The 16,873-nt window shown below is 45.8% G+C and overlaps 2 long non-coding RNA genes across 12 annotated transcripts in view; one reads left to right on the top strand and one right to left on the bottom strand.

Moving 5' to 3' along the window:
* The window catches only part of LOC147573268 (uncharacterized), a 29,780-nt gene extending 14,849 nt beyond the window's left edge, over positions 1 to 14,931 (top strand). The window contains exons 2-10 of one of the 11 annotated variants that reach the window (XR_015244554.1): positions 5,880 to 6,018; positions 8,248 to 8,304; positions 9,456 to 9,516; positions 9,624 to 9,659; positions 9,749 to 9,816; positions 9,940 to 10,021; positions 12,389 to 12,542; positions 14,025 to 14,131; positions 14,753 to 14,931. This is a non-coding gene — a long non-coding RNA (uncharacterized LOC147573268). Of the gene's footprint in view, positions 1 to 5,879; positions 6,019 to 8,247; positions 8,305 to 9,455; positions 9,660 to 9,748; positions 10,022 to 12,388; positions 12,543 to 14,024; positions 14,132 to 14,752 lie in introns of all 11 variants that reach the window. The other 10 variants (XR_015244544.1, XR_015244552.1, XR_015244549.1 and 7 more) reach the window with 10 other exon arrangements.
* LOC147573269 (uncharacterized) lies at positions 9,833 to 13,307 on the bottom strand. The gene is made up of 3 exons (XR_015244555.1): positions 12,589 to 13,307; positions 11,199 to 11,358; positions 9,833 to 9,968 (listed from the first exon to the last, which is right to left on the bottom strand). It is a non-coding gene; the product is annotated as an uncharacterized LOC147573269 (long non-coding RNA).
* Positions 14,932 to 16,873: the final 1,942 nt, after the last annotated feature.

A 16,873-nucleotide genomic window follows, 5' to 3' on the forward strand; every position in this document is an offset into this window, starting at 1 on the left:
TGTGAGCTCCCTCATTGTTGGAGAAGTCCTCCAACACACTCAGGAATCAGCATGAATACATCTGTCTCCTGTTCCCTCGGCATTGTGTAAAATGGCATGTTTACATTGCCTCTCTACACACGCAGGGATCTGGCTATCACTCATCCTCCTGGATCTCCCAGTGCTGGGTCAGCTGACCTCCAAAGCTCCTGTATCTGAACACAAAGGCATTCAGCCCCTCTAAGTTTTAATACCCAATGTTATGGAGATTAGTCTTCCCTGTGTGACCTCCCTGGTGTGAGGGCTCACTTTTTCTGCCCCTTCTGCAGGCAGACAGCCTCCACCTTTCTGACATTCCTAACCTTTCTGATGCAGCTTCTCTCTACTTCGGTGTGGAGTTTGTTCTGCCAGTCTTTGGATCGCTCTTTGGTTCATGGACTTGGATGTGGATGTTATGCAGTTGAAAATATGGGACAGGGTGAGCTCAGGGTCCTCTTAATTTGCTATTATTAATTTTTAAATGTCTTATTTTGGATTTTTGAGACATGAGAAGACAGACTTATATCACACATGCACTTCAGGATTGGAAAGGAACTTTCCCACATTTGCTTCTATTATTTTATGTTTTGACACTCTCTTTAATGAGGTATAATTACATATAACAAACCTCAAGTTAAAGGGTATACTTTGATGAGATTGAGGGTACAGGACCATGGGTACAGCACCATGAAATCAGATGGTTTCTCCCTAAACCTTCCATCATGATCCCTTTGTGTCTAATGCTAATGTTGCTTTTGAAGTAAGGACTACTTTTTTTTCCACGTTTTCACATATTGCCCAGGTGTCTGAAAGCTGGCATTGGGGTATCTCCTTTTCTGATAGTCTATATTCCCATAAGTTTTGCAGTCGGTTTACCTTTGGACTTTTGCTTCTATTGTATCTCTCTGTATGTTCACATACTCTCGTTGCAATACTTTAATGATGAGGTCTTCATCATCGCTTTAATTTTCACTAAATGGTATGAGCTGCAGTTCCACTTATGACAGAAGGCACAGGCTTCCTGTGATATGTATTCAAGAGCAAGGCAGATATCCTGAGCACTTGAGCTGAGAATGTCACCCTGTCTTTTTGCCAGCCCTCTTCCCTTCCCTGAGAGACAAAACTCTCCTTTTGTTCACGCAGAAATGTGGGTGAAGTCAGTAGAAAACATTGCCTTCTCTCCTCTTCCCTTTATATCTCAAAATCCTTGCCACTATCTTCTGCCTTTCCCTTTCTCTGACTCAATCTCCCAGGCCCACTGTTCCACTCCAGCCATGATCAGGGTGTCCTCCAGCTGCTGGCCTCTGCCTGTCCATACCTCAGTGAGAAATCTGGAGTAGGATTATGCAGTTCACAGGACTGATCAGGAAATATGTGATCCTCAGAGCCCTCCTGCACAAGGTTGCTGTCCGTGGAGACATGGCATCCTGAGGGAGGATCTGACTCCATGTGTGGCCTCCTCACTCATCTCCCACAGTCACTGCTGGTCCCTGATCCTTACCCACCATTAGAAATCAGCCATATGCTAGGGTCAGGTACCTGTCTATCTGACCCCAAGCACCAGGAGTCAGTGAATATTTCTAAAATAAATGAGCACAGGCACCCCATGCATCTAGATATAGGAAGTTAACATCACCCCAGAAAACTCTCTCGGGCTCCTCTGCAAAAAGGGCAATCTTGCTACTATCCTCCATCACTGCAATTTCTGCTAGTTTGTTACCTGTGTGTATAGGAACCGCACTGTGTGCATTCAATGGGGGGTGAGAGTAGGTCCTCCTAGAAGCAAACACTGAAACAGAGACATAACAGTGAAAGTAGTGTTAAGGGATACCAAGAAGGACAAAGTGGAGAGCGCAGGGTGGGCAGAGAAAGCATGCAGGCAGATCTGACACATTTTTAAGATATATAATCACCATACTCTGTCACCTCACACAGTCCTCTTCAAATTTCAAAATAGTTGTCGTATAAAGCAGTGAGATTTACGAGATTTGGGGTTATTTCCCTATGGTCTTATGTTTTCCTACATGCATTCCCTCTTCAGTAGTTAATCTGTGGCCTCAGATGAACACTTTATTGTGTGGATGCATCTGCGAGTCTATATGTAATGGAATATGATTGTCTTCAGATCTCAGGTGTAGAACTCTGATATACACATTCTCGTAATTATCTTTTTCTTTCTTTGTCTGGTAGTGCCTGAATCTTAATAGAATAAATGTGCCGTTGTCTTCTTTAAAGTGGTGATCCCCAATCCTGGGCTGAGGCATTAAACGTCTTAGTTTAATGAACTTCTGTGACCATCTTTTTTTGATGATCATTTGTGTGGAGATATCTTAATTGAAACTGTGAGAAGGGTGAGTGGACATTTCCCAGACATTTTGCAGATGCATTCTGTATTCAATGTCTTCTTTTCATTATGTCCTTAGAAACAAATATTACCCCTCTTTCACAGATAACCCATCTCAGGCTCTGTGTAGGTCCCACTGAGAATTGGTATTCTGGCTGAGATAGCAGGAACACAGGGAAACCCTCGGGATACTGTGAGAGAAGTTTAAGGAGATAGATGCAAAGCCATAGTCAGGTTATGTCAGGGGTCCAGCAGGGGTGGCATCTGGGCATCCCTGAATTGTAGGTTTACCCAAGCTAAAGGCCAATGCAGGCACTCAGCTGATCTAGATCCTGTCTTCACTTTCAGTCTCACTGAAGGATATGAACTTAGGCAGACAAGCATTTCCTTAAGACCAAGTTAAATTTCCTATATATCCAGGGCATTTTTTCACCCATAAATATCCAGAACCTTCAGACAATGCAGGGAGACAACAACCTTTTTAGATGATCACCTAGGTGCACTTTGACAAATATGACATTTTGGAGAGGAACCTTGCATTGTGCACTGAGAGTGATCCCACATAGTTGCTCCGTGTGGAACTCATGCTCCCTGCTCAGGCTGTGGTCAGGAATGGCCTGAAACTGCATCTCACTGAACCCAGTACCCTCCCCTCTGCACTTCCTCAAACTCTGCTTACTGTCCTCTAATTTCTCAAATTTCTATTCCTGTGTGATTCAAGTTTCCCCCACTCCTTCACTGGTGCTTCCATTATGGTGACCACAAGGTCTTTGTCATATAATGCATGTGCCCCATTTCACACAGGACACCTAAGGCACCTACACTTAGGGGTGCATCTCATCCTTCACAGAACTCAAAACATTGTGTCTGTAAAATATGCACCAGTACGCCCGATACATCTGTCTTTTGTGTAAAAATCCTCTTTCTTTTTGACAGAAACCTAAAGCTGACCTCATTACGGGGAAGTGATACAGTCCATTGAACATATGTCCTGAGAAACTTGAGATATGTTACACTGTCCTCAGGCAGTTTTGCAGTTGAATTGCCAAACCCTAACAACCATCTCTACATTTTTCCCACAAAGTGTTTCACGAAGTAGATGAATATGCTTTAGAAATCCCTAACCACTTCAGTTTATCTACCCAAATAGAGGAGGTGGAGGATGGGGGGGGTGGTTCATAGCCCATGACTGGTGATGAAGGACTGTCCATGGGGTTAGGGTTAGGGGTTAGGGTTAGCGGTTCGGGGTTAGGGTTAGGGTTAGGATTAGATGGTTAGATTTAAAGGGTTAGGATTAGGGTGAAGGTTAGGTTTAGGGTTTAGGGGCTAGGGTTGGGGTGATGGTTAGGGTTAGGGTAGGTCTTAGGTGTTAGTGTTAGTATCAGCATTAGCTTCAGGGTTAGCGTCACGGTCAGGGTAGTGTCAGGGTCAGGGGATAGGGGTTAGGATTTAGGTTTTATTGTTGGGTGTCTAGGTTTTAGGTTTTGGGGTAGGGGTTAGGTTTTCGTGGTTACGTTTTAGGTTTTTAGGGTTTTAGGTTTTAGGTTTAGGGTTTTAGAGTTACGGTCAGGGTCAGTGTTTGGTTTAGGGTTCGTGTTTAGGATTTATAATTTAGGGATTAGGGTTAGAGTTTAGTGTTCAGGTCTAGGGTTTAAGTTTATGGTTATGGTTAGGATTTGGATTAGGGTTTGGGGTTTAGGGTTCAACGTTACGGTGTAGGGTTTAGGGTTAGTATTGTTGCGGTTGGGGTTCGGGTAGGTTAGTGCCATGGTTTGCGTTAGGGATAGGATTTAGGGCTAGGATTAAGGTTAGGGTTAGTACTTAGGATTAGGTCCTAGGACATTGCAGGGGCTGAACCCACAGCATTGCAGTTGTCTCCCGAAAGGGCTGAGTTGAGGTTCCAAGGTCGGTTGCCTGTCAGGATTAGTCTTTTGGTTCCAATCCAGACAACTCTATGGGAGAGTGGTCTGGTAGGCCTCAGGAATATTCTCGGGCAGCTGCAGCCAGGTTTTGGAAATGACATGGTGATGTTCCAGGTTCTAAGCCGAGTGATCCTGCACGGCTTCTGGACCCTAGGGCGTGGTGTTGTCAGACTTTGTTAGTGGGTCCGCATGGGTAGAGAGCCTTAACTAGGGTTATGGTTTGTTACAGGGACGTCGCCAGGGCGTAAGCGACTCTTGTTTCGTGATCTCCCTCTAGGGCTGAATTGAGGACCCATGCGATGGTGCTTTTCAACTGTAAGTTTAGGGTTGAGATAGTGTTAGGATTCGGTTGAGGGTTTTGTTTAGGTAAGCATAGGTTTAGGGTTATGTTCCAGGAGACACTAGGCGCTGAAACCAGAGCAGTGCAGTTGTGTCCCCGAAAGTCTAATTTGAAGGACCAATGGAGGGTGTCAATTAGGATTAGTCTTTGAGTTCCAAGGCTAGACAACTGTGTAGGCCACTAATCGGGTAGGCCTCTGGAAATCTCTCTGGAGCTTCAACCGGTCCTTCAAAAGGACATAGTATATTACATGTCCTGTGAGGAGTGATGCTGCACCCCTTGTGTTCCCCAGGCATGTGGTGTTGTCATACTTTGTTATTGGGTCTAATAGCGAGAGAGCCTTATCTAGGGTTAGGGTTCGGTCCAGTGACGTTTCCAGCTCCAAGCGAAACCAGTCTCCTCATCTCCCTCGAGGTCTGAAGTGAGGGCCAATATGACGATGCGGAGCAATTGTAGGGTTTGGGTTCGAGTTAGGTTCAGTTTCAGTTGAGGTTTCTGATTAGGGTTAGAAGTAGTGTTCGGGGTTTGTTCCCAGGAGATTCAAGGCGCTAAACACATAGCAGTGCACTTGTCTCCCTGAAGAGCTGAGTTGAGGACACAAGGGAGGGTGCCGGTCAGGGTTTGTCTTTGGGTTCCAAGGCCAAACAACTCTATGGGCCACTGGTCGGTTAGGCCTCAGGAATACTTTTGAGCACCTGAAGCCCAGCCTTGGAAATGACATGGTGATGTTCCAGGTTCTATGTGGAGTGATCCTGCACTGCTTCTGGACCCCAGGCACGTGGTATTGTCAGATTTTGGTATTTGGTCCCCATGGGAAGAGAGCCTTAGCTAGGGTTAGGGCTTGGTCCAGGGACGTCACCAGAGCTGAAGCAACTCCCGTCTCGTGATCTTCCTCGAAGGCTGAAGTGAGGGCTTGGGTGATGGTATGGGTCAAGTGTACGGTTAGGTTTCGAGACTGGGTTAGGTTTTGGTTGGCGGTTCTGGTTGGGGTTAGGGTTACGGTCAGGTCCCAAGAGGCTCCAGGCACTGAACCTACAGCTGGATGTAGAGCTAAGAGCATTGAGGTCCAATAACTGTCAACTAGAAGTTATATTTTCTGTTGGGGAGAAATCCCCATATGATGGCAATGACTTTGCATTGGTAAGGGAAAGAATACTTTCATGCTTTCATGGTTCTTGCGCTTTTTGTGTCTCACCAAAATCAAGACTCAGGTCATGTGCATGTTTATCAAGAAAACACCTTTTTTTTTTCCCAGAAAATAAAAACGCCCTGGAAGACAAGTGTAATGCATTGAGGTCTGTGAAAGCCACAAAGGAAGCAAAAGTCAAACAGCTGAAGGAGAAAGCACATAACCTGGAAGAATTCTATGAACAAAGAAAAATGCCTACAAAAAAGTAAGATGGGGGACCTTGGGTGGCTCAGTCAGTTGAACGTCCAAATTCGGCTCAGGTCATGATCTCACAGTCCATGAGTTCAAGCCCCATGTCGGGCTCTGTGTTGACAGTTCAGAGCCTGGAGCTTGCTTTGGATTCTATATCTTCCTCTGGCCCTACCCAACTCGCACTCTGTCTCTATCAAAAAATGAATAAATGTTAAAAAAAAAATTTAGAAAAGTAAGATGTTCATGTGAGAACTGTCACAAGGACCAGATTGTATGGGAGAACATGGCAGCCAGTAGAGATAATTGTATTTCTTTTGGAACTGGGTCCAGAGTATTTTTGCCCAATGCATTCAGTAGAATTGGACCTACCCTTCCTACCTTGCTTTCTGTAACATAGCCTGCATTTTCTTTCTCCTAAATGCTTGCCACACATTGTGTCATGTTTTTGGGGCGGAAGAGGGAAGGAACCATCATTAATAACTTTAATACCTGGATCAACCTACACAGTCCTATAGGTTTCAATCGCATCACACTGTTTTGTCACCCAACAATTAGGTCATTTTTGTTCAGGACCAGACATGGGTCAAAAATGTGTGGGGAAAAAAATGAATTATCTTTCTGCAGAAACAATGGAAGTTGCTTTCTGGAAAGTGGGTAGGGGTACCAGCAGTACTGGATCCCTGCATCCATTCTGCCAGTGAGATTGTTCACTGCAGGCCCAATCCCTCAGAAAGTCAAGTTGTTTCCTGTCCCCTGAGTTTTTAAGTGTAACTCTTCTGAGTCTTGACCAAAGCCCACAGCTTCACTAGGGCTCATCTTTGCTGGCCGCCCCTGAACTACACTTGTTTACTTCTAAGTCTGTGCCCATAAAGTTGTTCAGCTTCTTTGCCATTCAAATGTATGCCCCCCACATCAATGATGAGTCCTAGGGAGTTTGGGTCCAACTGCCAGGCTGGCTTTGTCCTGGGCTTCCTTCTCCGTCTTGGTCTTGTGTGTCTTTGTGGGGTTGTCAGATACTTGGTGCATTCAGTCACATGTTTCCTCCTTTGTACAGTATTTCCTTTTGTTCTCAGGAGGAGATGGGGGACTTTAGAGTCCCTCACTCGTGTTGGAAAGTGAAGTCTTCTCTTCCCTGGAGACTCACCTTTATGTTCGTCCTTCCCACAGTTGGGGTTAGGGCTTGCTCTGTCTCACTGGCATCTTGTTTTTGTTAACTCGTAAGCTCTTTCTGTGAGTGGGTACAGCACCCTGACCACCTCTCTATCTTCAACACCTTACAACAGAGCCACTACATTACAACCACTCCAGAAAGCATTTGCTGAAGGACTGCCTGAGAGGCCAGAAGGAAATGCATGTGCCTTTCTCTGTCTAGTGCTTTTGTGTCATTTTCTAAGAGATTTTCAATTTTGCATGTGATTCTTGAGTACATCAAGTGTCAAGTTGAAACCATCTCAATCAACACCACAAAGAAAATAGTCTGAGGGAAACACAGCAACCCAGCCTTGCCAAGCATTGCCTTCTGCTGCCTTCACTATCAATGGAATGAGTCTTGTTAAAGTAGATTTGGCTCCATGAAGTTGAGAGTTTTCCACCTGAAATCTGTTTCCTGGAAGTAAACCCAGACTGTGTGACAGTTCATATCAGGTTGTACGTCAGGAGATGATGTTGTTCTAAGATTGGCCTTTTGAAGGTGGAGGCAGGGGTTGCAGTCCTGAACTCTAGCGATGTCTGGGAGTGAGCTGCAATGTTAGTGAAACCATATTCTGGAAGGTCGTCTTTCAGGTGATTGCCTGTGTCATGGTACAACTTTTGGACTGAGAATCAGGGCTCCCCATGGAGGTGTAAGACTAGTGATGATCCCCTGATTCATCCTAATGGGTACAGTTGGTCAGATATGGTTTTTCACTCACTGATGAAATGAGTCTTCGCCATATCAAACAAAAGACCAACTCTGGGAAGGGACAAAGTACAATGTTATTTGATGACTTTATGATAAAGGAGAGGAAACAAGAGAACTAGAAAGACAGTTCCAATAGTAGAGACGTGGCAGCAGACAGAAGTTAAATTTTCTTGAACTTAAATGGGGTGTTCACTTGATTTCTCTGATTGGGTTGTCAGTCTGTGCATTTATGGGAGAAGTGGGGGAAGGGATATTTGCATAGGCCTTCAAGAGTGCTGGGAGGTAAAAAGGGAGAACTTCTGGACCTTGTTCCTGACTGTGTATGTATCTTTCCCACCTTAGGAAGCTGAAAATGACACTGTGAACTGGCGGCAAAGAAGAATCAGCTGGCAACTGCAGGTAAAATTTGAACATAGCTACATAAGGGGAGCCTGGGTGGCTCAGTCGTTTAAGCATCCAACTTCAGCTCAGGTCATAATTTCACAGTCCGGGAGTTCGAGCCCTGTGTCAGGCTCTGTGCTGACAGGTCAGAGCCTGGAGCCTGTTTCAGGTTCTGTTACATCTCTTTCTGTCCCTCCCCCGCTCATGCATGTGCTCACTCTCTCTCTGTCTCAAAAATAAATAAACATTAGGAAAAAAAAGAAAATAGCTACAGAAGAAATAAACAAGTAAAAGTGAGTTCAGCTAGTAATTACCAGCAGCTCGTGAAACTGCTGTTCATTTTTTGGTTTTTAATCTTTTTGTAATGTTTAAAGTCAACATATGCATAGAGTATTAACAGATTAAAAAGGTAAGTTTAGAAAGAATAAAACAATTAATTTCTAAACATTTGCAGATCTCAAGTAGTGGCCAGACTGTGTGGAAACTTTGTCCATGCTAATATTCCTCGGGGGTGGTGTCAATTGTCATAATCTGTAGGAAAGCAGTGTGTTGTACAATGAATCATACCCATCAACGTGGTAGTGCCATTTCATGGCCCTCGTCTTTGCAACCCTGGGAAACATGGTGAGGATATAAGTTATAGAAGAATAGATCTTTATGATAAAAGACATTTGTCACATGATGAGTTAGAGAAAGATTGAAAATGGGAAGGAATTCTATGAACTCTGAACCCTACAGGCATGGAATAATGAGTAAGGAAAGGATGTAACAATAGTTTTGATCCTACTATACATTGATAATCATGTGCAAAGTGTTTCATGTGTAAGAATAAATTGTATCAGGGGACAGATATGAGGTTGTTGGGAACGTGGGCAGCATATTTAAAAAAAAAATTTTTTAACGTTTATTTATTTTTGAGACAGAGAGAGACAGAGCATGAACAGGGGAGGGGCGGAGAGAGAGGGAGACACAGAATCGGAAGCAGGCTCCAGGCTCTGAGCCATCAGCCCAGAGCCCGACGCAGGGCTCGAACTCACGGACCGCAAGATCGTGACCTGAGCCGAAGTCGGACGCTTAACCGACTGAGCCACCCAGGCACCCCTGGGCAGCTTATTTAAAATCATACCCAATATTGGGCCTTATCTGACAAGAGCAATTGTAACTCACAGGCAACAAATTGAACAAACACGGGAACAGCTGCAGCAGGCAGAGCTCACCTTTAGATACCAGGTAACCTGAGTTCTGCCTGATATACTGAACCCTTAGCACCTCACGCGGGTGAGTGTAGTGGCCCTTGGAATCCCTAACCATGGGCTTTTCATTGTTGGCTTTTTCAGCTTGCAGTTCATGAGAAGAATGCTCAGGACAACTAGGTAAGTGTTTTCTTGTTTCCTCCTCTTTGTTTGGTGCACAGTCTGGCACCACCTTCTGACTGAAAATGGATGTGTTTTTTCTCCCCCAGATCAAGACTCAGATTTGAGACAGGGAGATGGTGGAGCAGGGCAGGGAGGTCGCTTACTTGAAATACAGGTGTGGTCATTTGACTTGCCTTTTTATGGGTGTTTCCAGGGATGACGCCTGCACTGTTTGTTGTCAAGTAGACGACGTGGTGTTGCAACTCTTATAGAAGTCCATTATTTTTCTGTATCCAAGACTGGAAGGGATGGAAGCAAAGAGGCTGCCTGAGGGATACACGAGGCAGAAACCAATCACTGCAAGAACCCTCCAAGGAGAGGTAAGGAGCACGTTGTGATGTGCCGCAGTCTAATTTCTGCTGTGCAGCCTATTCCTGTGTGTGATCATCGTGTGGTCTGGAAAGAATCACACGCACTAAGGACGGCAGGTGGTCTGAAGGGGTAACAGAAGGGTGTTCTCCTCTGGTGCCACAGACAGTGAGGCACTTGTCCCTGTGACTGGTGGAGCTCATGCCCCTCCTCTGACGGTGACCCTCCCACCTCCTCTAGCATCCCCCTGTCTGAAGAGCCTGGAAACCTTCTTCCCACCCGGACACAATGTGAAGACTTTAGTTTATTTGAGGAGAAGGTCATTTATTCACTAGTTTTAACAGTCTTTCTTTTTGTTTGTTTTGGGAACTGTAGCCATACATCCCTCAATTCAAGTTCCATAAAGCTTAGCTTAGTCCTCTGATGGTATCAGTGCAACTCTGCAGCTTCACTGCTAACTTCTGACAGTTTTCCTTTTCTCAAATTAGTCTTTCCTTATAGATAAGCTGGGAGACTGAATAATTTGCCTGAAGCCTGAAGAAATGCACCCTTCTTGAGGACTCATTGAGGATATACACCAAACCAGTATTCTCAATGTTATTCTTTTTTGTTAACTTTATTTATTTTGAGAGACGCATAGACAGAATGCCAAGCAGGCGCCACAACATGAACTAGGGCACCGTGAGGTCTTTATCAAGGTGAGGGGACGGTTCTCCCCCTTATCCTTGGGGGTCACCTGAGGCATGTGGGATACCCTCTGCCTCTGGCCAGGGACCTGACTGTAGGGAAAAGTTTAAGATATTTGAGGAATGAGTTGAGGGATTGTTTTCATTCCGCACAGTCCTCTAAAAGCAGAATAAACCTCTGTCCCTTCTAGTGTCTTTAGTAGATGGAGAAACTGATGAAACCTCTGTGGGTTACAGCGGTTCTGACTGTACCAAGAATGCAGACAAGGACAAGGTAAATGCCAGGGCCATTCTCAGTTGTAACTCTTTTGGGAAACCCTCATCTTTATGTACAGCACGCTCTCCCGGCCTTGTCTCGTTTTGCGTGTTGTGTGATATGTCTGTTTGTTCTTTCTTTTCCAAATGCACACTCATAACCCAGGAGCCCACAGGCTTCTCAATTTTTAGTCTGTCAGCTTTCTGTGGTAAGTTTAGAAGCCAAAAGCTCTTAGAGACTGAGTACCTTAAGGTTTTTCCATGAGTTTCAGGAAATAATGAGAGGAGGATGACTGCACACTCCAAACAGAGGTCTCCCGGCCTGGGTGATCCCTTCCAGACCTCACCTCTGTGGAAACAGTGTGGCTGTTGTGTCTTCCTTTCTTGATTCTGGCTAGGAGATGAACCTGTTAGAAACGACATCATGACTCCAACTTTTTATTATGTGCCCTGTGCTATTTAGAGTGGTCATAGAGAAAGCCAACGTCATCACTCATCACCTTTCCGTCTTTGTTGGTAAATGACTTGTCTGGAATCCTCCAGCTATACCTTAGGTAAAAACAATTTGAACACTGTGTCCTTCAGTTGTGTTTCTATGAGCAGTTTCTGGTTGTGTCCCCAGTCACTGTTAGAGCTGATATAGTCTCATGACACATACCAGTTTTATACCAAAACACTTGCATGAAATCTGTTATGTGAATTTCTCCCTCTTTTTTTCCATTGCACATAATTACTCTGTGCCCTGTAGTATGCTTAAAGTCAGAATTCCCTATGAATTAAGATGAACACATCTGAGCTTTGTAGACATTCACCACAAGTAACTCATTCTTCACAGAAGACTCTCCTTCCCCTGCAAGATTCCAGGCATCCTCCACTCCCCAGAGGTCTCCGAGGCCTTTGACAACACTTCAAGAGGGAAGACTCCTTTCTCAGGGAGAGGAGCAGAGGAGGCACAGTGAGGGTCCGGCTGCAGAACGTTTTGCCAGGAGTGGCTGTGATTCCATGAGCAGAATATGAGCCGTGTATTCCCACTCATTTTTTTGTGTTCTTAATATACCAAAAGCAGAGCATCTGGAGTTGCTGTAGAGAAGGGATGCAGGGTGAACCTGGACATCGATGGCTGCCTGTCGGGAGAATGCTACTTCATTAATCTGTAATTACTTCTGGTCACCCTCTAGGACAGGACCCTTGCCATTTCACTTCCGCAGACATGGGCAGTGGTGTGTGGTGGCAGTAGGTTAACCTCTTGCCTCTACTACCCCAAGCTGTAGGTGGTATCCAGTGGCAGGGACAGAGTTTTCAGGTACTGATGCTACTCTCTTGGATCCTGGTGGTAGAGAAGGTGGCAGGTGCTGACACATTCTCTGGGTTACAGCTGCTTTTGGTATTTGTTCTCTTGTCTGGCATATGGATGTAGCTGTCACTTCTGTTCTGCAGGGCAGTCTGGATCCTGGGGACCTCCTCCGTTAACTGGACGATTCTGCGTGCCCTACCCTGGAGACGCCCCACCCCCAAGGACTATTAGGCACGTCCACCTCCTGAACCTTAGTGGCCCTGAGGCCACCCGGAACCCCTCCACCTGCAACACTTGGTAAGATGATCTGAGCACTAGGAGTTGACTTGTAAAACACACTCACCTTATTTTGTTGCTGTTAGGTCTTGGGCCAAGGTGCAGAGGCGGTACCACAGACCATTGTGATGCAAGAGGAATGTGTCTGCTGCCATTACCATATTCCTCAAGTTTCTCAGGATCTCATCTTTGTCCTTTCCCCCACCATGGGTTGGTACAGGCGTCTCTTGTGGAAAAGGAATGGGGCTGTATGCAGAAAATCAGACATAGCACTTCAGCAGAAATGCCCTGTACACAGTCCACTTGCTGGGATCTGTGAGGCATGAGGCACAATGTAACGTATGTCCATCTAGTTGTGCCCCCAGCCATCCATAGTTGTTCGATGAGTGATGAATACATCTGAATCAGGGCTTTTAGGAGTCTTCATCAAGTTATAAGGGATGGTTCTTCAAGTTCTTCTTGGGTATCACCGGAGGCATGTGGGACACCCTGTGCATGTAATTTGGGATCTCATTGGGGCAAAGAGTTTAAGTTGTCGGAAGTATAAGGGGAGGGTCTTTTGTTTTTGATCTCCAAACAGTCTACTCAAATCAGAATAAACCTGCATCCCTTCTGGGGCTTTTTGCAGATCCAGAAGTAGGTATCACAACCAAGAGTGACATCGACACTGGCTCTGCCAAAACTGCCAAGAAGCACAAAGTAAATGCTCTGGCCATTTTCAGTTCTAAGTCTTTACGGACAGCCACATCTTTCTGTACAGGACACTCTCCTGCCATTATCTCTGGTTCGTGTGTCTTATGGTATGTCTGCTGTTTTTGTTTTTGTTTTTTTTCTTCCCAAATGCAAAACCTTTACCGCCGAGTCTACGGGCTTCCCTGTTTCTCAGCTGGCATCTGTTTGTGGTAACTTGAGCAGCTAAGCGTGCCTAGAGGTGGGGACCACAGGGCTTTTCTAATGTGTTCCTGGAATAAATCAAGGAGGATGACACCACACTCCACTTGGAAGTCTCCTACCTTGCCTCCTTCTTTGTGGGTCTCCTCAATGTGGAATCATTGCTCTTGATGTTTCTTCCTCTCCTGTTTCCTTCTATTGAGGGTTTTAACATGCTCAGAAAAATCTGTGGGTATCCTTACAATTTGAAAATGCGAACTGCCTTCACTCCAACTTATATTTTTGTATGTGTCCTTTAGAATGGTCTTAGACAAAGTTAATTTCACACCCATCAGCATTTTGGTATACATGCTGTCCAGAATCCCTTCAGGTGTGCCCTGGGCAGAAACACTCTGAACTATAAGAGGTGGCATATTTGTGATAGAAAACATGCACTGAAACTTAAGTTGTGAAGAGAAAAAATCCAAAATTACCTGTGTGGCAAGTCCCCACGGTGTCCTTCACTTGTGTTCACATGAGCACGTTCTCTCGTGTCCTGTGTCACAGGTACAGCTAAAACATGGAAACTTACACCAGACATCAAAGTGCATTTGTGTTACTTTTGTCTTTTAGAATTTCAGCTCACTTTTCCAGAGGACACAATTACCCTGCAAAGTGTACTGCACTTAAGCTGAGAAGTACCTCCGAAGTAAAATAAGTTAGCTGAACCCAACTAACATGTATAGGCTACCTGTTTCTCTAAGAGCATGCTTTCCCAGGTCCTCTACAGGCCCTCAGGATTCCCGTCTCCCCATATGTCTCTGTGCCCATGGATAGCACTTCCAGAGAGGAGGAGACCCCATTGTCGGGACAGTAGTTTGGACACAGGCAGGGGCCTCTAAGGCAGAACTTGGAGCCACGAGGGCTATGATTCCATGTGTGGACACTGGCTTTGTCATTCCTTCTCATTTTGTAGTTCTTCACAGACACAATAAACAGCCTCTGTGGTGGAGGGGATGAAGGGTGGAGTGTGATCCTGGACATAGTTGCCTTCCTATCTGGAATATGCTACTTTGTTTACTATTCAGCCTATAAATCTTCTAGGAAAAGGGCCCTTGCTGTTTCTACATTTCCAGACACGTGGGGACACTAGTTTATCCCAATCACGTCCATTCCTCACCTCAAAGCTGTAAGTGGAACCTAAAGTATGGGTAGAGATTTTGGCGCTGATGCTGCCCTCTTGGAACCTGGTGGTGGGGAAGCTAGTAGGATATGAGCACTGCTTCTTTGGGTTTCTGCTTTTTGCTGGTGTTGGTGCTCTGTTCTGTCCTATGAACATACCTCTCATTTCTTTTCCGCAGGCTCTTTTGTATGCAAGAGTCCTGGTCATTTCCCAGGATTGCCTTGCAGGCTGTACCCCGTGGACCACCCTTCACTACCAGTCATGGGCTATAGGCCACATCCCCCTCCTCCACCTACTCTATTTGTTAAGATGACCTGAACTGGATGAGTGGCTGGTAAAGTATATTCATCTTCTTCATGATCTAGACCTAGATCTCACCTTATCCCTAAACCTAACTCAAACCCTAACACTAACGCTAACACCTATCCCTAACCCTACCATCTAACCATAACCCTAATCTCAAACCCAAACCATAACCCTAAACCTAAGCCTAATCCAAGTCCAAAGCTAACACCTAACTCTAACTCAAAACCCTAACCCCTAACCATAATCCTAAACACTAACCATAACCCTAAACCCAGACCTAAAGCATAAACCTAATTCTGGCCCCTAACACCAACCCTAACCATAACCCTGACCCCTAACACCAAACCCAATCCCAAACCCTAAGCAACACACACGGCACACAGGAATGGTGTCACCTCGGCACTGGTGAAGTCCCTGGACAGAACATTAACCCTAGTTAAGGATCTCTCTGGATGGGGACCCAGTTCCTATCTCTGAGAACACCACAAACAAATGGCGCAAAGCGGTGCAGACTTACTTGGCATGGAACATCAAACATCATCATGACATTTCCAATGCCCGCATGATGCTGCACAAGGGGGTTGATGAGGCCCAACTGAAGATGGCACACACAGCTGGCCCTGGCTCACAAACACTAAGCCTGAACAGCCCACTCCAATGAGGCCTACACTCAATCCTTTGGGAAGACCACTACCCTGCAAGAGTTTCAGTGCTTGGAGCTTCCTGGGACCTAACCCTAACCTTAACTGTGACACTCACATACCATTCAAACTAAACCTCACCCCAACTCAAACCTAACCCTACACATGACCCGCACCTGCGCATGGGTCCTCATTCAGCCTTCCAGGGTGATCATGGCAATGGTGTTGCTTCGGCCCCGGCAACGTCCCTGGACCAAAACTTAACCTTGGCTAAAGCTTTCTCCTAATGGGGACCCAATTCCTAAGTCTGAGGACATGACGGACATGGGCCCTGAAGCAGAGAAGGATTACTCAGCATGGAACCTGGAATATCACAATTTCATTTCCAAAGACCAGAAGGAGCTCCACAGGGGACTTCTTGAGGTCTAACCAAGGAGTGACCCTGGCACCCAAAACTCAGCCTGACTCGGACCCTCCTTAGACGCCTCTATTCAGCCCTGCGGGGGGACAACTGCCCTACTGGGGGTATAGTGCCACGATCCTCCTGTGCCCAAGCCCTAATCTTAACGGTGACCCACAGTATATATGTGAACCTAAACCTCACCTCATCTTTAACACTCACCCTAAACCTAACTCGCAGCATGCATGTGCCCACACACCATCGATACAGGGAGATCACAGGACTGGTGTCACTTCAGCCCTGGAGATTTCCCTGGCACAAAACCCAAACAGAGCTAAGGCTATCTCCACATGGGGACCGAATACCACAGTATGACAAGAGCACACACACTGGGTTCAGAAGCGGTGCAAGATAATTCTGTGTGAAACATGGAACATCACCATGTCATTTCCAAAGCATGGCTTCTGATGCACAGGAGGAATCTTGAGGCCTACATCCTGAGTGCAGATATATGTGTCTGGCCTTGGAACGCAAAGACTAATGCTGATCGGGACCCTTCTGCACACCAGTCAGCCCTTCGGGGAGACAACTGCACAACTGTACATTAAGGGCTTGGAAATGCTTGGGAACTAACCTTACCCCTAAACAGAACTGTAAACTTAACCCTAAACCTAAACCTAATACGAACTCTCACACTAACTCTACACCAGACAGACAACCGCCCAAGTGCCCCCATTTCAGCCCTCCATGGAACTTATGTGAATGGTGTCACTTTGGCCCTGGTGATGTACCTGGATTGAACACAAACCCTAACTGAGGCTCTCTCCACATAGGGACCTAATACCAAAGTCTGACAACACTATGCGCCTGGGGTCCAGAAGCAGTGCAGGATGACTCGGCATAGAACCAGGAACCTCAGCATATCCTTTGACACAACCAGCAACATGTGCCG

The sequence above is a fragment of the Puma concolor genome, chromosome E2, assembly GCF_028749965.1.
Source record: "Puma concolor isolate L17-30 chromosome E2, mPumCon1.1.hap2, whole genome shotgun sequence".
Classification (NCBI taxonomy): Eukaryota; Metazoa; Chordata; class Mammalia; order Carnivora; family Felidae; genus Puma; species Puma concolor.